The sequence below is a fragment of the Micromys minutus genome (assembly GCF_963924665.1).
Source record: "Micromys minutus genome assembly, chromosome: 14".
Lineage (NCBI taxonomy): Eukaryota > Metazoa > Chordata > Mammalia > Rodentia > Muridae > Micromys > Micromys minutus.
In genome coordinates this window covers 7,950,911-7,973,845 of record NC_137983.1, presented here as the reverse complement: position 1 = coordinate 7,973,845, position 22,935 = coordinate 7,950,911, and positions in this window count along the sequence as shown.

Sequence of the window (22,935 nt, the reverse complement as noted above, 5' to 3'; positions counted from 1 at the left end):
AAATTCCAACCCAGTTCTTCAAGGAAATGGAAAGATCAATGTGCAATTTCACATGGAATAACAAAAGACCTAGAATATCGAAATCCATTTTCAACAACAAAAAAACATCTGCGGGAATCACTATCCCTGACCTCAAGCTAAACTACAAGGCAATTGTGCTGAAAACTGCATGGTACTGGTACAGAAATAGGCATGTGGATCAATGGAATAGAATAGAAGATGCAGAAATGAGCCCTCACGTATATGGTCACCTGATTTTTGACAAAGGAGCTGCAAACATTCAATGGAAAAAGGACAGCCTATTCAACAAATGGTGCTGGTCCAACTGGCACTCAGCATGCAAAAGAATGAAAACAGACCCTTTCTTATCTCCTTGTACAAAGCTCAAGTGTAAGTGGATCAAAGATCTCCACATTAAACCAGATACACTGAAACTATTAGATGAGAAATTAGGAACAACCTTAGAACTCCTAGGCACAGGAGAAAATTTCTTGAAGAAAACACCAATGGCTCAAGCTCTAAGGTCAAAGATTAACAAATGGGATTTAATGAGATTGCAAAGTTTCTGTAAGATTAAGGACATTGTCAAGAAAATAAAACAGCAACCATCAGAATGGGAAAAGATCTTTATGAACACCTCATCAGATAGAGGCCTAATATCCAAGGTATACTAGGAACTCCTAAAGTTAGACACCAGAGAATCAAATAACCCTATTAAAAATGGGGTACAGAGCTAAACAAAACCTTTAAAGTTGAGGAACACCGAATGGCCAACAAACATCTGAGGAAGTACTCAACATCCTTAGCAATCAGGGCAACACAAATCAAAACAACCCTGAGATTCCACCTCAAACCAGTCAGATTGGCCAAGATCCAAAACTCAGATGACAGCAGATGCTGGCAAGGCAGCGGAGAAACAGGAACACTTTTCCACTGTTGGTGGGGTTGCAAACTAATACAACCACTCTGCAAATCAGTCTGGCAATACCTCAGAAAATTGGATATAGTACTACCTGAAGACCCAGCTATTCCACTTCTGGGCATATTTCCCAGAGACACTTTAATACACAACAAAGATATATGCACCACAATGTTCATAGTGGCTCTATTTATAATTGCCAGAACCTGGAAGGAACCCAGATGTCCTTCAGAAGATGAATGGATACAAAAATTGTGGTACATTTACACAATGAAAGACTACTCAGCCACCAGAAACAATGACTTGACCAAATTCTTAAGAAAATGGCTGCATCTAGAGAATATCATCCTGAGTGAGATAACCCAGTCACAAAAGAACCGACATAATATGCAGTCACTGATAGTGGCATGCTACCCCAGAGGCTGGCACTCCCCCAGAAACAACCCACAGACTGTATGAAGTACAAGAAATAAAAAAAACAAAACAAAAAAAATATTTATAAAACAAGAAGACTTTGACTATTTCCATGTTGCGTTTTTTTTTTTTGCATGTACTTTACGGTCTTTTTAAGTATTAGGTTTTCAATTCATACTGTCAAGCCTTTGAAAAAATCAAGTACTGACTAAAAATATATATTCATATAGTTTTATGTAAAAATTGTTTTAAAATCTGAAAAAATTACTGACAAAAATGTATAATTTTAAGCAAAAAATGTTTAAAATCTGTACATTTATCTTTGTTTTGTAAAATAAAGTTGTTTAAAAAAAAGAGGGTTATTTTAGCCTTAAAAAATGAGTTAGGTAGTGTTCCATCTGATTCTATTTTGTAGAATAATTTGGATAGTACTGGTATTATGTTGTCAATAAATGTCTGATAAAATTTTGCACTGAACCCATCTGGACCTGGGCTTTTTCGGTTTGAAGGCTTTTGATGACTTCTTCTATTGCTTTAGGTGTTATGGGATTATTTAGATGGTTTACCTGGTCCTGGTTTAACTTTAGTATCTGGTATCTGTTTAGGAATTCATCTGTTTCCTCCAGATTTTCCAGCTTTGTTGAGTATAGGCTTTTGTAGTAGGCTCTGATGATATCTTTGATTTCCTCACTTTCACTTGTTATATCTCCACATTCCTTTCTGATTTTGTTAATTAGAACACTCTCTCTTTGTCCTCTAATTAATCTGTTCAAGGGTTTATCATCTTGTTAATTTTCTCAAAGTAGCAGCTCCTGGCTTTGTTGATTCTTTGAATGGTTCTTTTTGTTTCTATTTTGGTCTATTTCTGTCCTACATTTGATTATTTCTTGCTTTATACTCCTCTTGGGTGTATATGCTTCCTTTTGTTGTAGAGCTTTCAACTGTGCTGTCAAGTTTCTGATGTATGCTCTCTCCTGTTTCTTTTTTGGAAGCCCTCAAAGCTATGAGTTTTCCTTTCAGTACTACTTTCATTGAATCCCATAGATTTGGGTATGTTGTGTTTTCATTTTCATTGAATTCAGGAAAATCCTTAATTTCATTTCTTTTTTTGACCCTGATATCATTTAATAGAGCATTGTTTAGTTTCCATTTGCTTATGGGCTTTTTGTTTTCTTTGTTGTTATTAAACACCAGCCTTAGACCATGGTAATCGGAATGGGTGCATGGGAGTATTTCAATCTTATCTTGAGGTTCTTTTTGTGAACAATTATGTGATCAATTTTCGAGAAGGTGCCATGTGGTGCTGAGAAGGTATATTCATTTGTTTTAGGATGATATGTTCTGTAAATATCTATTAATTCCAGTTGGTTCATAACCTGTGCTAGTTTTACAGTGTCCTTCTACAGTTTTTCTTTCCATTATCTGTCCAGTGGTGAGAGTGAGGTATTGAGGTCTCCCACTATTATTGTGTGTGGTACAATGTATTTTTTGAGCTTTATTAGCGTTTCTTTTATGAATGTCGGAACTTTTGAATTTGGAGCATATATGTTAAGGATTGAGAGTTCCTCCTGACAAATTTTTCCTGTAATGAGTAAAAAGTGTCCTTCCTTATCTTTTTTGATAACTTTTGGTTGAAAATCTATTTTATTTGAAATTAGAATGGCCACTCCAGCTTGCTTCTTGGGGCTATTTGCTTGGAAGTTTTTTGTTTTTTTTTTTTCCCCAACCTTTTACTCTCAGATAGTGTCTGTGTTTGTCTCTGAGATGAGTTTCTTGTATACAGCAAAATGCTGGGTTTTGTTTATGTATCCAGTCTGATAGCCTTTATCTTTTTATTGGAAAATTGAGTCAATTTATGTTAACAGATACCAAGGAATAGTGGTTGCTGTTTCCTGCTATTTTTGCTTTTAGAGGTTGAATTGTGCATGTATGTCCTTCTTCTTTTGGTTTTCTTGCTTAGGACTTTTCTTGGTTTTATTAGGCTGTAGTTCCCTCGTTGTATTGAGTTTTCCATCTATAATTCATTGTAGTGCTGTATTTGTTGTAAGATATTGTGTAAATTTATTTTTGTCTTGGAATATCATAGTCTCTCCATCTATGATGATTGGGAGTTTTGCTGATATAGCAGCTTTGGCTGGCACCTGATCTCTCTTAGGGTTGGTTTGATGTCTTTCCGTGCTCTCTAGCTTTCATAGTCTCTGTTGAGAAGTCAGGTGTGATTCTGATTGGTCTGCCTTTATATGTTACATGGCCTTTTTTTCATTACTGCTTTTACTACTTTTTTCTTTGCTTTGGGCACTTGGCATTTTGACTATTATGTATTGGAAGAAATTTCTTTTCTGGTCCAACATATTTGGAGTTCTGTAGGCTTGTTTTATGCTCATGGTCATCTCATTCATAAGGGTAGGGAAGTTTTCTTCTACAATTTGGTTGAAGGTATTTACTGTGCCTCTTAGTTGATATTCTTCGCCCTCTTCCATTCCTATTATCCTTAGGTTTGGTCCTTTCATTGTGTCCTGGATCTCCTGAACATTTTGGGTTAGAAAATTTTGGGTTTTGCATCTTCTCTGACTGTTTTGTCTATGTTTTCAATGTTTTCTTGGGCCCCCAAATTCTCTCTTCCATCTCTTGTAGTCTGTTGGAAATGCTTCCATCTGTGACTCCTGATTTCTTTTTCAGGTTTTCTACCTCTAAGGTTGTCTTTTTTAGTGTTTTCTTTATTGTGTCCATTTCCATTTTAAATTCCTTCTTCCATTCCTTCATCTCTTTGGTTCTGGATTCCTCTAGTTCTTTGAGTTCTTTGAGTGTTTCTCTTGTTTCCTCTTTAAAAGCTTCTAATCTTTTATGCTTTTCCTCCCATTTTTGTTTAAGTATATCTATCATCATCTTGAGGTATGATTTCAGATCTGAGTCTTTCTTTTCTGAACTGTTTGGCATTCCAATGTTTGCTGTGATGGGAGAGCTGGTTTCTGGTGTTTCCAGGTTGTTTTGGTTTCCCTGGGGTCCATTCTTTTGCTTTTCTCTTGCCATCTTGTTGTCTGTGATTATACGTGGTCTTGTTGTCAGTGATTGGTTCTTGCCTCTCCCTTGAACCTGGCCTGTGTCCCTGGATCTCCTGCTCCCCGGATACATTGAATGCTTTCTCACTAGGCCTGTGTTCCTGGATCTCCGCTGTTCCTGGTGGTGGATGGTCTGAGTGCCCGTTCTACACTCTAAGTCCTCAGGCTGGGAATAGCCCAATGCAGGTTTACTGGTTCACTGAACCAAACAGGGGGGTGGGTGCATTTTCCCCGTGCTCAGCGGAAATATCTCTACAGAGATCTCTCTGCACCCCGGCTAGTCGGAACACCTTCTCACCAGGCCTGTGTCCCTGGATGTCCACTGTTCCTGGTTACTGGTGCAATTTATTTTTAACATTTATAGTTTGTATATAGAATGGTTGCACCTGTTTTCCTGAATATACTATGTGAACTTCATATGTTCAGATGCCTCAGGGATGTCAGAAAAGTTCTATGAGGTCTACACATTGAATAAGGGAGAGAGGTTGCTGAGGAGCTGACAGATAAATAGTAATGACCCATACGCAATGTTGAACACAGATAGAGTAAGATGTATGCATTCATTGCTAATATGCAGCAAGGTCATCAAATGCAGCTGCATGAATATAGGAACCAGACATTAATGCCCAGAACCCATATAAACAACTCAGTAATATTGGCTTGCATTCCAATCCCTGGGGAAGCAGACACACGCAGAATCATGTGGCTCATTATCTAGCCAGACTAATCAATGAGTTCTGGGCTAATAATAAAACCCCATTTTTAAGAACAGATCTATCTAAACACCCAGCTATACAATTCATAGGCAAATATCCAAGATGTCACACCATACCACAGGGTCACATACACTCCACTACACTCACCGCTGTCTTGTTTATAATAGCCAGAAGCTGAAAGCAACCCAGATATACCACAAACAAAGAATGGATACAGAAAATGTGTTTCATTTACACAATGGAATATTATTCAGCTATTGAGAATAAGGACATCATGAGTTTTGCAGGCAAATAGATAAAACTAGAAAATATTATCCTGAGGGAGGTAACTCAGACCCAAAAGGACATAAATGGTATGTAAACACTAATAAGTAGATATCTCAAAAATATTTAGAATATAATCCATAGAACTCAAGAAGGTTAACAAGCAGAAGGGATCAAGTTAGGATTTTTCAGTCCCACTTGTTAAGGAGAAGAAAATAATCATAGGAGGCAGGGGCAGGGAGGGATATGGATGGGATAGGGTAGGAGTAGGGAACAAGGAGAATGTGATCATGTGTGGCAGGGGGTGGACAGGAGAGGAGTCATGAGAGCCAACAGAATAAAAGAAAATATGCAACCTCAGGGGCAGGAGGTGGGGAGACCATCTAGAAAGCACCCAGAGACCTGGGAGGTGAGAAACTCTCAGAACTCAAAGGGAGAGAGAAAGACCTTAAATGAAATTCCCAACAGTGGGGAGAGGGAACTTGTTGAGTTAACCTTTAGTAGAAAGAGCATCAAGTGGCATCAAAAAATTTGACCCAGTATTGTTCCTGTCTAAAAGAACTGCAGGGACAAAAATGGAAAATAGACTAAAGAAAAAGAGGTCCAGTGAAAGACCCTACTTGAGATCCTTCACAAGGGGAGTCTCCAAGGCCTGACAATATTACTGGTGCCATAGTGTGCTTGCAGATGCCTAGCATGGCTCTCCTCTGAGAGACCCAACAAGCAGCTGAAACAAATGAAGGTACTCATGCCCATTAATTAGACTGATGTTGCGGACCCCTGTGGTTGAATTATGGTAAGGCTGGAAGAAGCTAAAGAGTATGAAGACCAGAAGTCTCAACTAATACAGACCCCTGAAATGACTCAAACACTAATCCACCAACCAGGCAGCATACACAAGCTGGTCTGAGTCCCTGACAAATACATAGGAGAGGGCTACCTGGTCTGGCCTCAGTGGGAGAAGACTCTCCACACCCTCCAGAAACGTGAGCCTTAGAAGTAAGGTGGCCTGGCACACATGAGGACATCCTCTAGGGGAAAAGAAGGAGGAAGAATTGAATGAGGAACTGTGGAAGGGGGTACCAGGAGCAGGTCAACTGCTGGACTGTAAAAAAGTAAAAAATTTGATAATAAAAAGAAGTTTGCTACTGAACAGGATATTCAAAGTGGATCTCTAAAATTATACATGGATGTACACCTATATTATAATATAGTCTCATACATACAAATATATGTACAAACAAAAATATATGACAATCATATGCATTTTCCATACCTAGGAAGGTATTCTAACACTTAACTGAAGATAAAGCACAAGTTACTAAAATCAAGGTGTCCTTATATAGACAACAATTAATGCTATTTCCCCCATAAAATTGAGTCAATATCTTACATGAATGGTTTACTGTCTAAAGCCATTGTGCAGTGAAAGTGTAGACACAACCAGAAGAAACACATGTGACTACAAGTTAATTTAATTGATGAGAAAAATTACTCAGCAGTTAATGTTACTGTCCCATAGAACCCAATTCAGTTAGGAGTGCTGATTCGTATCCATAAGTCAGTCTAGCTGCAGGCACTGCTCATCCACCTAGGTCAGTATGAAGTACATGCATACAGAACAATAAGTAGCACAAGTGGCTCATAATCAAAAGTAATTTCAGCTACAGGATATCAAATGTCCTCTTCTGACACCTTCATGAGCATATATGGTATACCTTTCCACTAATGTGTTCATAAACTAAGATAATTATATAAACATTTTTATATTAATTTAAATGTATGCAACATTTTCAACTACATAAAATATAGGGAAACAACATGAAAGAACTGCATAGTGTGTGGTTGGGTTTCTAGTATCTTGCTGGTACATATTTTGTTGCAGTAAATATTAAAAGGTAGCTTAACCTGTTATCGTCTGCTTTGCTGGCTCCTGGGTGGGTTCAGTTGGCACTGTGGGCATCTCTATCTTGGTGCTCTAAGCCATCTTTAAGAAATCAGGTAATGTTCATCTACCGCCCTTCCTGCTTATGTCCTGGGTGGATATGGCTGCCCTGACATGTTGCTTTCACTCACTTCTCCTTGGCGTGTAGTTGCCAAGCCTTAGACACACATATTTAAAGAGAAAAAATGACCCTTTAAGGGGTCCTATAAGATAATTGGAAAATACAGATATTTACATTACAGTTTATAACCATAGGAAGATTTAGGTACAAAGTAACAAAAAAAAGTTTATGGCTAGGGTTTATCACAAGAGTATGAATTGTTTTAAAGGGCTGTGGTGGAGGCTGAGCAACTGGTGGGTGGGAGACCTGGGCTGCCAGGGAGCAGAGAGATCTCTGCGGAGTGCACACAGAAAGTGCACACCCTGCCTTGCCCTGCCCTGCCTTGCCCGATCCAGCGATTGGGAACAGAAAATTAAAATTTCTGTTTCCACCCGGAGGCAACTTCAGGACGCAGAGCAGAGCCTGGCCCATTTGCCACCCAGAACGGAGGCTCGTAGAGGCTGAGAAACTGGTGGGTGGGAGACCAGAGCTGCCAGGTAGCAGAGAGATCTCTGAGGAGTGCACACGGAAAGTGCACACCCTACCTTGCCCTGCCCTGCCTTGCCCGATCCAGCAATTGGGAACAGGAAATTAGAACTTCTGTTTCCACCCGGAGGCGACTTCAGGACACAGAGCAGAGCCTGGCCCATCTGCCACCCGGAACGAAGGCTCGTAGAGGCTGAGCAACTGGTGGATGGGAGACCTGGGCTGCCGGGGAGCAGAGAGATCTCTGCGGAGTACACAAGGAAAGTGCACACCCTGCCTTGCCGTGCCCTGCCATGCCTGATACAGCAACGAGAAACAGAAAGTTGGAACTTCTGCTCACACCCGACGACTCTGAGGCATAAAGCAGGGCTCAGCTTATCTGACACCTAGACCAGTGGAGAACCAGGGACACAGACCAGATACAAGGGAAAGGCAAGAACATATCAATGACAACAAAATGGCAAGAGAAAAGAGAAAGTGTATATGCCAAGGAAACCAAGACAATCTAGCAATACCAGAACACAGCTCTCCCATAAGAGCAAACATCAGAATTCCAAACACTCCAGAAAAAGAAGACACAGACCTGAAATCATACCTCAAGATGCTGATAGAGATACTCAAACAAGAAAGGGAGGAAAAGCAAAAAGATTCAGAAGCTTTTAAAGAAGAAACAAGAAAAACACTCAAAGAACTAAAAGAACTAGAGGAAAACAGAACCAAAGAAATAAAGGAATGGAAGAGGGAAATTAAAACAGAAATTGACACAATAAAGAAAACACTAAAATAGATAACCCTAGAGTCAGAACACCAAAAAAAGAAATCAGGAGTCACAGAAGCAAGCATTTCCAATAGATTACAAGAGAGAATCTCGGGGGTAGAAGACAACATTGCAAACATAGACAAAACAGCCAGAGAAGATGCAAAAAACAAAAAGCTCCTAACCCAAAATGTCCAGGAAATCCAAGACACAATGAGAAGACCTAACCTAAGGATAATAGGAATAGAAGAGAAAGAAGAGTATCAACTAAGAGGTACAGTAAATATCTTCAACAAAATCATAGAAGAAAACTTCCCTACCCTCAAGAATGAGATCACCATGAGCATAAAAAAAGCCTTCAGAACTCCAAATAGGTTGGACCAGAAAAGTAATACCTCCCGACACATAATAGTAAAAACATCAAGTGCCCAAAGTAAAGAAAGAATACTAAAAGCAGTAAGGGAAAAAAGGTCAGGTAACATATAAAGGCAGACCAATCAGACTCACACCCGATTTCTCAACAGAGACTATGAAAGCTAGAAGAGCCTGGACAAACATCATGCACTCCTTAAGAGAGCACAAGTGCCAGGCCAAGCTGCTATACCCAGCAAAACGATCAATCACCATCGATGGAGAGAAGAAGATATTTCAAGACAAATCAAAATTTACACAATATCTGACCACAAACACAGCACTACAACGAATTATAGGTGGAAAACCCAATACAATGAGGGAAAATACAGCCCAGTAAAAACAAGAAAACTCCTAAACAGGAAAACTAAAAGAAGAAAAAAATCACAGACACAACTCAACCCAAAAAAGCAATAATGGCAAGAAACAAAAACAACTATTCCTTGATATCTATGAACATAAATGGTCTCAAATCCCCAATAAAGAGACATAGACTATCAGACTGGATACATAAACAATATCCAGCCTTTTACTCCATACAGGAAACTCATCTCAGAGACAAAGACAGACACTATCTCAGAGTAAAAGGGTGGGAAATAAACTTCCAAGCAAACAGCTACAAGAAGCAAGCTGGAATGGCTATTCTAATATTGACTAAAGTAAATTTCCAACCAAAAGTTGTCAAAAAAAATAATGAAGGACACTTTTTATTCATTACCGGGGAAATCTGTCAGGAGGAACTCTCAATTCTTAACATATATTCTCCAAATAAAAAAGCACCAACATTCATAAAAGAAACTCTACTAAAGCTCAAAAAATGCATTTCACCCAATGAAATAATAGTGGGAGACTTTAATACTCAACTCTCACCAATGGACAGATCAGGGAGACAGAAACTGAACAAGGACATTGCAAAACTAGCAGAGACTTTGAACCAACTAGAATTCATAGATATATACAGAACATACTATCCTAAAGTAAAAGAATACAACTTCTTCTCACAACCCCATAACACCTTCTCGAAAATTGACCACATAATTGGACACAGAACGAGCCTCCATCGATATAAGAAGATTGAAATACTCCCATGCATCCTCTCATATCACCATGGTCTATGGCTGGTCTTTAACAACAACAAAGACAACAAAATGCCCACATACACATGGAAACTAAAAAACACTCTGTTAAAGGATAGCAGGGTCAAAGAAGAAATAAAGAAAGAAATTAAGGATTTTCTAGAATTCAACAAAAACAAAAACACAACATACCGAAACCTATGGGATGCAATGAAACCAGTATTGAGAGGAAAACTCATAGCCCTAAGTGCTTCCAAAAAGAAACTGGAGAGAGTTCACATCAGCAACCTGACAGCACAGCTAAAAGCCCTAGACCAAAAGGAAGCAGATATACCCAAAAAGAGTAGACGGCAAGAAATAATCAAATTAGGGCTGAAATAGACCAAAGAGAAACTAAAAGAACCATTGAAAAAATCAACAAAACCAAGAGTTGGTTCTTTGAGAAAATCAACAAGAATGATAAACCCCTAGCCAGACTAACTAGAAGGCAAAGAGAGAGTATCCAAATTAACAAAATCAGAAAGGAAAGTGGCAACATAACAAATGAAACTGAGGAAATTTAAGAAATCATCAGATCCTACTACAAAAACTTATACTCCACATAATTGGAAAATCTGGAGGAAATGGATGAATTCCTAGACAGATACAAGGTCCCAAAGTTAAACCAGGACCAAGTAAACCATCTAAATAACCCTATAATAGCTAAAAAAATAGAAGAAGTCATCAAAAGCCTCCCAACCAAAAAAAGCCCAGGTCCAGACGGGTTCAGTGCAGAATTTTATCAGATATTTATTGAGGATATAACACGAATACTCGCCAAACTAATCCAAAAGATAGAATCAGGTGGAATATTACCCAACTCATTTTTTGAGGCTACAATAACCCTCATACCTAAACCACACAAAGACCCTACAAGGAAAGAGAACTTCGAACAATCTCACTTATGAACATTGACGCAAAAATACTCAACAAAATCCTCGCAAACCGAATCCAAGAACACATCAAAACGATCATTCATCATGACCAAGTAGGCTTCATCCCTGGGATGCAGGGATGGTTTAATATAAGGAAATCCATCAATGTAATCCAACATATTAGCAAACTCAAAGACCAAAATCACATGGTCATCTCACTAGACACTGAGAAAGCATTTGACAAAATCCAACACCTCTTCATGTTAAAAGTCCTGGAAAGAACAGGAATCCAAGGCCCATACTTAAACATAATAAAAGCAATATACAGCAAACCAACAGCCAACATCAAACTTAATGGCGAGAAACTTGAAGCAATCCCACTGAAAGTGACTCGACAAGTCTGCCCACTTTCCCCATACCTATTCAACATAGCACTGGAAGTCCTGGCTGGAGCAATTAGACAGCAAAAGGAGATCAAAAGATTACAAATGGGAAATGAAGAGATAAAAACATCACTCTATGCCGATGACATGATAGTGTACTTGAGTGACCCCAAAAATTCCACCAGAGAACTCGTACAGCTGATAAACAAGTTCAGCAAAGTGTTGGATACAAAATTAACTAAAACAAATCAGTAGCCTTCCTATACTCAAAGGACAAACATGTGGAGAAAGAAATTAGGGAAAAGATACCCTTCACAATTGTCACAAAATCTATGAAAAACCTTGGTGGGACTCTAACTAAGCAAGTGAAGGACCTGTATGACAAGAATTTCAAACCTCTAAAGAAAGAAATTGAGAAGGATCTCCGAAAATTGAAAGATATCCCATGCTCATTGATTGGAAAAATCAACATCTTAAAATTGGCCATTCTACCAAAAGCAATCTACAGATTCAATGCAATCCCCATCAAAATTTCAACCCAGTTCTTCATGGAATTGGAAAAATCAATGTGCAATTTCATATGGAATAACAAAAGACCTAGAATAGTGAAATTCATTCTCAACAACAATAAAACATCTGCGGGAATCACTATCCCTGACCCTAAACTATATTACAAGGCAATCGTGCTGAAAACTGCATGGTTCTGGTACAGAAATAGGCATGTGGATCAATGGAATAGAATAGAAGATCCAGAAATGAGCCCTCATGTATATGGTCACCTGATTTTTGACAAAGGAGCAGTAAATATTCAATGGAAAAAGGAAAGCCTATTCAACAAATGGTGCTGGTCCAACTGGCACTCAGCATGCAAAAGAATGAAAATAGACCCTTTCTTATCTCCTTGTACAAAGCTCAAGTGTAAGTGGATCAAAGATCTCCACATTAAACCAGATACACTGAAACTATTAGATGAGAAAGTAGGGAAAACCTTAGAACACATAGGTACAGGAGAAAATTTCCTGAACAAAAAACCAATGGCTCATGCTCTAAGGTCAAAGATTAACAAATGGGACTTAATGAGATTGCAAAGTTCCTGTGAGGCTAAGGACATCGTCAAGAAAACAAAACGGCAACCAACAGAATGGAAAAAGATCTTTACCAACACCACATCAGATAAAGGCCTAATATCCAAGGTGTACAAGGAACTCAAAAAGCTAGACACCAGAGAATAAAATAACCCTATTAAAAAATGGGGTACAGAGCTAAACAAATCATTTTCAGTTTAGGAACACCGAATGGCCTAGTAACATCTGAGGAAGTGCTCGACACCCTTAGCCATCAGGGAAATGCAAATCAAAACAACCCTAAGATTCCACCTCACACCAGTCATATTGGCCAAGATCCAAAACTCAGATGACAGCAGATGCTGGCGAGGCTGCGGAAAAATAGGAACATTTCTCCACTGTTGGTGGGGTTGCAAGCTAATACAACCACTCTGGAAATCTGTCTGGCAATACCTCAGAAAATTGAATATAGTACTACCTGAAGACCCAGCTATTCTACTTCTGGGCATATACGCCAGAGACACTTTAATAAACAACAAAGATATATGCACCACAATGTTCATAGCGGCTCTATTTATAATAGCCAGAAGCTGGAAGGATCCCAGATGTCCTTCAGAAGATGAATGGATACAAAAATTTTGGTACATATACACAATGGAATACTACTCAGCCACCAGAAACAATGACTTAACCAAATTCTTAAGAAAATGGCTGCATCTAGAGAAGATCATCCTGAGTGAGATAACCCAGTCACAAAAGAACAGAAATAATATGCAGTCACTGATAGTGGGATGCTAACCCCAGAGGCTTGCACTCCCCCAGAAACAACTCACAGACTGTATGAAGTCCAAGAAATAAAGAAAACAAAAATTATACATATATTCACAAAACAAGAAGACTTTGACTATTTCCATGTTGCGTTTTGTTTTACATGTACTTTACGCTTATTTTAACTAGTAGGTTTTCAATGCATACTGTCAAGCCCTTGAAAAAAATCAAGTACTGACTAAAAAATATATTCACATGGTTTTATGTAAAATTTATTTTAATGTCTGAAAAAACAGTACTGACAAAAATGTATAATTTTAAGCAAAAAATGTTTAAAATCTGTACATTTATCTTTGTTTTGCAAAATAAAGTCTTAAAAAAAAACAGATACACTGAAATTATTAGATGAGAAAGTAGGAAAAACCTTAGAACACATAGGCACAGGAGAAAATTTCCTGAACAAAACACCAATGGCTCAAGCTCTAAGGTCAAGGATTAACAAATGGGACTTAATGAGATTGCAACGTTTCTGTAAGGCTAAAGACATCTTCAAGAAAACAAACCGGCAACCAACAGAATGGGAAAAGATCTTTACCAACACCACATCAGATAGAGGCCTAATATCCAAGGTGTACAAGGAACTCAAAAAGCTAGACACCAGAGAATCAAATAACCCTATTAAAAATAGGGTACAGAAAAAAAAATAGGGTACAGAGCTAAACAAAACGTTTTCAGTTGAGGAACACCAAATGGCTGAGAAACATCTGAGGAAGTGCTCGACATCCTTAGCCATCAGGGAAATGCAAATCAAAACAACCCTGAGATTCCACCTCACACCAGTCAGATTGGCCAAGATCCAAAACTCAGATGACAGCAGATGCTGGCAAGGTTATGGAGAAAGAGGAACACTTCTCTACTCTTGGTGGGGTTGCAAGCTAATACAACCACTCTGGAAATCTGTCTGGTGATACCTCAGAAAATTGGATATAGTACTACCTGAAGACCCAGCTATTCTACTTCTGGGCATATACCCCAGAGACACTTTAATACACAACAAAGATATATGCACCACAATGTTCATAGCAGCTCTATTTATAAAAGCCAGAAGCTGGAAGGAACCCAGATGTCCTTCAGAAGACGAATGGATACAAAAATTGTGGTACATATACACAATGGAATACTACTCAGCCACCAGAAACAATGACTTAACCAAATTCTTAAGAAAATGGCTGCATCTAGAGAATATCATCCTGAGTGAGATAACCCAGTCACAAAAGAACAGACATAATATGCAGTCACTGATAGTGGAATGCTAACCCCAGAGGCTAGCACTCCCCCAGAAACAACTCATAGAGTGTATGAAGTCCAATAAATAAAGAAAACAAAACAAAACAAAAAATATTTACAAAACAAGAAAACTTTAAATATTTCCATGTTATATTTTGTTTTACATGTACTTTAGCTCATTGTAACTATTAAGTTTTCAAGGCATACAATCAAACCTTGAAAAAAATCAAGTACTGAATAAAAAATATATTCATATAGTTTTATATAAAAATTATGTTAAAATCTGAAAAAAAGTACTGACAAAATGTATAATTTTAAGCAAAAAATGTTTAACATCTGTACATTTATCTTTGTTTTGTAAAATAAAGTTGTTTAAAAAAAAGGGGGGACTGTGGTATTTGGAAACTTGAGAGTCACTGTTCTAAAGAAAAATGCTGTTTCTCTCCAACACAGTAAAATTTCTTTTTCTGAAGCTAATAACCAATATATACAAAGAACTCCCAAAGTTAGATTCCAGATAATCAAATAATCCTATTAAAAAATGGAGAACAGAACTAAACAAAGAATTCTCAACTGAAGAATAGAGAATGGATGAGAATCACCTAAAGGAATGTTCAACATCCTTAATCAGAGAAATGCAAGTCAAAATCACCCTAAGATTCTACCTCACACCATTCAGAATGGCTATGATCAAAAACTCAGTGTCAACAGATGATGGTGAGAATGTAGAGAAAGAGGAACACTCCTCCATTTTTGGTAGGATTGCAAACTGGTACAACCACCTTGGAAATTAGTCTGGAGGTTCCTCAGAAAACTAGACATAATACTACCCGAGGACCCAACTATATCACACCTGAGAATATACCCACAAGATGCACAAACATATATATAAAACAAGGGAACATGCTCTACTATGTTCATAGCAGCCTTATTTATAATATTCAGAAGCTGGAAAGAACCCAGATGTCCTTCAAGAGGAATGGATACAGAAAATGTAGTACATTTACACAGTAGAGTACTATTCAACTATTAAAAACAATGACTTCATAAAATTCTTAGGCAAATGGATGGAACTAGAAAATATCATGCTGAATGAAGTAACCCAGTCACAAAAGAACACACATCATATGCACTCACTGATAATTGGATATTTGCCCTACAGCTTAGAATACCAAAGATACAATCCAGAGAACACATGAAGCTCAGTAAGATGGATGACCAAAAAGTGGATGCTTCAGTTCTTCTTAGAAGGGGAAACAAAATAGTCAATGAGAAAATACAGAGACAAAGTATGGAGCAGAGATTGAAGGAAAGGCCATCCAAAGACTGCCACAACTGGTCATCCATCCCATATACAGTCACCAAACCTAAACAGTACTGTGGATGCCAGGAAGTACACACTTACAGTTGATATAGCTGTCTCCTGAGAGGCTCTACCAGAATCTGAAAAATACAGATGTGGATGCTCACAGCCAACCATTGAACTGAGAATGAGGTTCCCAATGCTAGAGTTGGAGAAAATGCTGAAGGAGCTGAAGGGCTTTCAACCCCATAAAAAGAACAACAATATCAACCAACCAGACTCCCCAGAGCTCCCAGGGACTAAACCACCAACCAAATAGTACACATGGAAGGACTCATGGCTCTAGCTGCATATGTAGCAGAGGATGTCCTTATCAGACATCAATAAAAGGAGAGTCCCTTGGCTCTGTGAAGGCTCAATGCCCTAGAGTAGGTTAATGCTAGAGCAGGGTGGTGGGAAGGAGTGAGTGGGTGGGGAATACACTCTTGGAGGAAGGAGGAGGGGTGAGTGGAAAGGGGGATTTCAGATGAGAAACCAGGAAAGAAGATAACATTTGACAGGTAAGTAAGTTAAAAAAATATCCAAAATGTTTTTAATAAAAAATGGACAATTGTCTATTTTATGGGTTAATTTTATCAGTAACCAACTGGAATGAATCTTTATTCATGCCATATGAAGGAGGGAATATATAATATTAAGGAGTCTGTAACCAACAAAATTTATTACCTCATTTTACCTGATGTTTTGGCTAGAAACATTTTTATGTCTAAGCCAGTTAGTTACAAGGCTGTTTCCATGCCAATGAATCAGCAGATCAAGTTACCTGTCCTGTTTGATTTTTTTGAATTTTTTGAGATGTTCAGAGGGTCTTACCCTGTCATATCTGATCTATATAACTCTGGAAGGGGTCCAAAGCCTTCTCTCCTTTCCTGTCAACACAACTGGGCAGACTCTCTCCCAGAATAGAATGACTTTGGTTCAGTAATGGGAAACCACTGAATGTATAGCTTGACTTCTAGAGGAAATTTAATATAATTACCAAATTCATAACAACATGCACTTCATTAATTAAACAATTCAAAGCAATTAAAACAATCTAGACAAATATTATTTGTTGAGATAGTTCTTTTTGTTGCCTCCCCGTACCCTACATGAGATCAAAGCTTAAATTATTTATACATCTATAAATACTTAAATCCTCTCTACTATGGAGATTATTATTTTTGTGGGTACATATTGTAGCATGCACCTATCTGTTCATGAAAATCTTAAGGGCTAATTTTCTATTGTCTGAGATACATTAGGCCTCTTGTTCCCTGCTTTTGATCTGATTGTTCTGAGATTGAATGTCTTGATGTTTATTATCTATGTCTGCTTACAGTATGAGACTTATTTCCAGAGTCTTATTTAGGTTGTACCAGGCAAAAACCATCCCAGAAATCGAATGTAAACTCGGTTCAAAGATTTTGAGAGTTGACCTTGGCAAGATTTTTAAATTTTTTAAAGCATTTTTTTTTTCATTCAGTCTTCCTAATTTCTCTTTTCTGTGGAGCTTAATATCTCTGTATATTTAAGAGCATTTAAGCAATTATCATTATACACTCTTCTATTGTTAAAAATAATTAAATCAAATTAAATCTTTATAAATTATTTGCTTGTAGGAAACAGGCTGCATCTGCCATCTGGCTCTCTGCCTCTCTCTGCTATCCCCTTAGCATGAGCCCTGTGTAAATACCTGCCTGTGACTGTATTTCTTTTCTCTGGTACTGCGACTGGCGCTTGAACCATGTGACCCGTGACTCTGGACTAGCTCGATTAGCTCAGCTAGGTGGAAAACCCAATCTTCCCTCCTCCTGAACTTATATTGATTTTGTGTGTACAATTACATCTGAAAATCTCTAAAATATATTTTATGAATGAGTTCTCTGACTTCATTGGCCGACATCTGTTTTGGCAACACCCTTTGTGCCCGCAGTGAATTGCACAAGCACACCCGCCCAGCAGTTGTCTCTGGATCAACCAATGAAACACACACACACACACACACACACACACACACACACACACACACATTAGCTTATTTTTAAAATTCCTACACTCAAAGGTTGCGCACTCCTAAGCCTTCCTCCAAGGCCTAGTCAGGGCAGTAACCAATGGCCACATAGCAAAAATCTCACTTGGTTGTTTGGCTTCATCTCCTGCTACTCCTACATCCCATCCTTCTTCCCCAAGTCATTGTGATTCTGTCACTTCTCTCTACCTCCTAGCCTGAAAAACTCTAAGGGTATCACCCTATGCCCAGCCATGAGCTGCTGGCATCTTTGTTTATCAATCAAAAACCAATTGGGGACATGGAGCTTTAGCATTTGGACACACAGATTCCTAACTGAATCACAACATTAGAACCATTCTCTAACACTAGTTCTGTGAATAATAGTTTTGATATTTAGATAGGGATAGAATGGAATCTATAGATTGCTCTAGGGAAAATGGACACTAATATAGTCCATCTGACAAATGAAGATTTAGCTGGCTAGCTTGCTCTGTCTCTCTGTGTGTATATATGTATATACACAAGATGCCTTTGGATATGTGTGTGTCTTTTTTCAGTTTACTTGGTTAAGATTTTCCAATTTGCATTGAAAAGATCCTTTGAAGCCCTTCCTATCTTTGTCCCTTTTGTTTAGTTTTTTTTTACCCTATTCTTCCCCCCATCTCTGTGTGTGTGTGTCACTCTCTGTCTCTCTTTCTCTGTCTCTCTCTCTCTCTCTCTCTCTCTCTCTCTCTCTCTCTATATATATATATATATATATATATATATATATATATATATATATATATATATATATGGGGTGTGTGTGTGTGTGTGTGTGTGTGTGTGTGTGTGTATCACAGGGCCAAGGCCTCACCTCTCATTGATGCCCGATAGGGCCATCTTCTGCTACATATGAGGCTAGAGCCATGGGTACCTCCAAATGTACTCTTTGATTGGTACTTAAGTCTCTAGAAGTGCAGGAGATATCTGGTTGGTTGATATTGTTTTCTATGTGGTTGAAAACCACTTCAGCTCTTTCAGACCTTTTTTAAACTCCTCCATTGGAGAACCTGTTTTCAGTGTAGTAGGTGGTTATGAGCACTGGACTATGTATTTCTTAGGCTCAGGCTCCTGTCAACATGCACTACTTGGCATCTACAATATTGTCTAGGTTTGGTGACTGTGTATTGGATGGATCCCCAGAGGAGCAGTCTTTGGATGACCATTCATTCAGTCTCTGCGCCACAGTTTACCTCTGTATTTCCTCCTGTGAATATTTGGTTCTTCCTTCTAAGCAGCACTGAAGCATCTACACTTTGGGCTTTGATCTTCTTGAGGTTTATGTGGCCTGTGAATTGTATCTTCCGTTTCCAAGTGTTTGGGCTAATATTCAACTATCATGAGTGCCTGAAATGTGCATTCTATTGTGATGGGGTTATCTCATTCAGGATAATGTTTTCTAGTTCTAGCCATTTGCCTAAGAATATATGACTCATTGATTTTAATAGCCAAATAGTACTTCATTTTATAAATATATCACATTTTCTATATCTATTCCTCTGTTGAAGGATATCTGGGTTCTTTCTGGCTTCTAGCTATTATAAATAAGACTGCTGTGAACATAGTGGGGTATGTGTCCTTGTATATGTTAGAGCATTTTTTGTGGGTATATGGGTTCTCAAATAATACTATGTCCAATTATCTGAGTACCTACAGAATGATTTTCAGAGTGACTATACCAGCTTGCAATCCCACCAACAATGGAGGTGTGTTTCTCTTTCTCCGCATCATCACTAGCATTTTCTGTTACCTGAGTTTTTAATCTTAGCCATTCTGACTGGTGTGAGGTAGAATCTCGGAGTTGCTTTGATTTGCATTTCTCTGATGACTAAGGATATTGAACATTCTTTTAGGTGCTTCTCAGCCATTTAGTATGCCTCAGTTGAGAATTCTTTGTTTAGTTCTGTCCCACATTTATATTAGTGTTGTTTGATTCTCTGCGTCTAACTTCTTGAATTCTTTGTATATATTGAATATTAGTCTTTTATCTAATGTAGGATTGGTAAAGATCTTCCCCCAATTTCTTTGTTGCTGTTTTGTCCTAATGACAATGTTCTTTTCCTTAACAAAGCTTTGAAATTTTATGAGGTCTTACTTGTAAGCTCTTGATATTAGAGTGTAAGCCACTGGTGTTCTATTCAGAAATATTTCCCTGTGCCTATGTGTTCGAGTATCATCCCTACTTTTTCTTCTATTATTTTCAGTGTATCAGGTTTTCTTGATCCACTTGGACTTAAGCAATGTTATAAGAATGGATCAATTTGCATTCTATAAATGCTGAACTCCAGTAGAACCAGCAAATTTTTTAATGCTGTCTTTTTTCCAATGGATGGTTTTTACTCCTTTGTCAAAGATCAAGTAATCATAGGTGTGTGGGTTCATTGCTGGGTCTTCAACTTTATTCCATTAATCTACCTGCCTGTCTTGGTACCAATATCAAAGTGATTTTTATCACAATAGCTTTTTTATACAGCTTGAATTAAGGGATTATGATTCCCCCAGAAGTTTTTTTTGTTGAGAATATTTTTTCCTATTCTGAGTTTTTGGCCAATCCACATGGATTTGCAAATTGGGCTTTCTAACTCTATGAAGAATTGACTTGCAATTTTGATGAAGAGTGCACTGAATCTGTAGATTACTTTTGGCAAGATTGTCAACTTTTTATATTAATTCTCCCATGAGCATGGGAGATTATTCTGTCTTCTGATAACTTTCTTGATTTCTTTGTTCAGGAACTTGAAGTTCTTGTCATAAAGATTTTTTCACATCTTTTGTTAGAGTCACACCAAGGTATTTTATATTGCTTGTGACTATTGTGAAGGATGTTGTTTCCCTTATTTTTTCTAAGCCTGATTATCCTCTGAGTAGAGGAATGCAACTTTTGTTCCAGTTGATTTCATATCCAGCAACTTCACTGAAGTTCTTTATCAGTTTTAAAAGTTCTCTGCTGTAATTTTTGGGGTCACTTAAGTGACCATATCTACCATATCATTTGCAAATAGCGATATTTTGACTTCTTCCTTTCCAATTTGTATTCTTTTGACCTCTTTTTATTGTCTAATTTCTCTGGTTAGGATGTCAAGTACTATATTGACTAGGTGTGGAGAGATTGGGGAGCCTTATCTACTCTTTGATTTTAGTGAGATTGCTTCAAGTTTCTCTCCATTTCCTTTGAGGTTGGCTACTGGTTTGCCATATATTGCTTTTATCATGTTTAGGTATAGGCCTTGAATTCCTGTTCTTACCAAGACTTTTAACATGGTATGGTGTTGAATTTTATCAAATGTTTTCTTAACATTTAATTAAATAATCATGTGTTTATTTTTTCTTTGGGTTTGATTATGTAGTAGATTACATTGATGGATTTCCACATATTGAACCATCATCCTTGCATCCCTAGGATGAAACCAACTGATCATGATGAATGATCATTCTGATGTGTTCTTGGATTCAGTTTGTAAGAATTTTATTGAGTATTTTTGCATCAATGTTCATAAAAGATAATGGTCTGAAGTTCTCTTTCTTTGTTGGGTCTTTGTGTGGTTTAGGCATAAGTGTAATTGTGACTTCAGGAAGCAAATTGGGTAGTCTTCCTTATGTTTTTATTTTGTGAAATATTTTGAAGAGAATTGGTATTAGATCTCCTTTGAAGTTCCTGCAGAATTTTGTACTAAATCCATCTGGTCCTGGGCTTTTTGTTGTTGTTGTTGTTGTTAAGAGATTTTTAATGACTGCTTCTATTTATTTAGGAGTTATGTGACTATTTAGATGGTTTATGTGATCCTGATTTAACTTTGGCATCTGGTCTCTCTCTAGAGAAAATTCTATTTCCACCATATTTTCCTCTTTTGTTGAGTATAGGCTTTTGTAGTAGGAACTCATGATTTTTAAAATTTCCTCTGTTTCTGTTGTTTTGTTTCCCTTTTGATTTATGATTTTTGATTTCGTTAATTTGGATACTTACCATGTATCCTGTAATTAGTCTAAATGAGGGTTTTCTATCTTGATGATTTTCTCAATGAACCAGCTTCTGGTTTTGTTGGCTCATTGCATATTTTTTTATACTTGTTTTATTTCAACCCTGCATTTGATTATTTTCTGCCTTATATTCCTCTTGGTTGAGTATGCTCTTTTTTATTCTAGAGCTTTCAGGTGTGCTGTAAAGCTACAGGTGTATACTCCATTCAGTTTCTTTTTGGAGGCACTCAGAGCTATGATTTTTCCACATTCATTTTTCTCTTTCATTGTATCCTATAAGTTTGATTATGGTGCCTTAATTTTCATTAAATTATAATAAGTCTTTAATTTCTTCCTTTATTTCTTCCTTGACCAAGTTATCATTGATTATAGCATTGTTCAGCTTCCATGTGTTTGTGGCCTTCCTGATGATTTGGTTGTGATTGAAGAACAGTCTTAATCCATGGTGATCTCATAGGTTGCATGGGATTTTTTCAATGTTCTTATATCTGCTGAGGCCTGTTTTGTGGCTGGTTATTGGATGAGGTATCATGAGGTCCTGAGAAGAATATGTATTCTTCTGTTTTATACTGAAATGATCTAAAAATATCTGCTAAATCAATTTGGTTAGTAACTTCTGTCAATTTCACTGTGTCTCTGTTTAGTTTCTGTCTCCATGATTTGCCCATTGATGATAGTGGGGTCTTGAAGTCTCCCACTATTATTGTGTGAGGTGAAATGTGTGCTTTGAGTGTTAGTAAAGTTTTCTTTATGAATGTGAGAGGTCTTGCATTTGGAGCATAGATGTAAGAGTTTATCTCAGTAGGTTTTATTTTGTTTATTTGTTTGTTTGTTGTGATGGGGGTGAAATATCTTTTCTTATCTTTTTTGATAACTTTTGGTTAAAAGTTGATTTTATTCAATATTAGAATGGCTACTCTAGCTATTTTCTTGGGAGGATTTGCTTGGAAAATTGTTTTCCAGCCTTTTACTCTGAAATAGTGTCTCTCTTTGCCA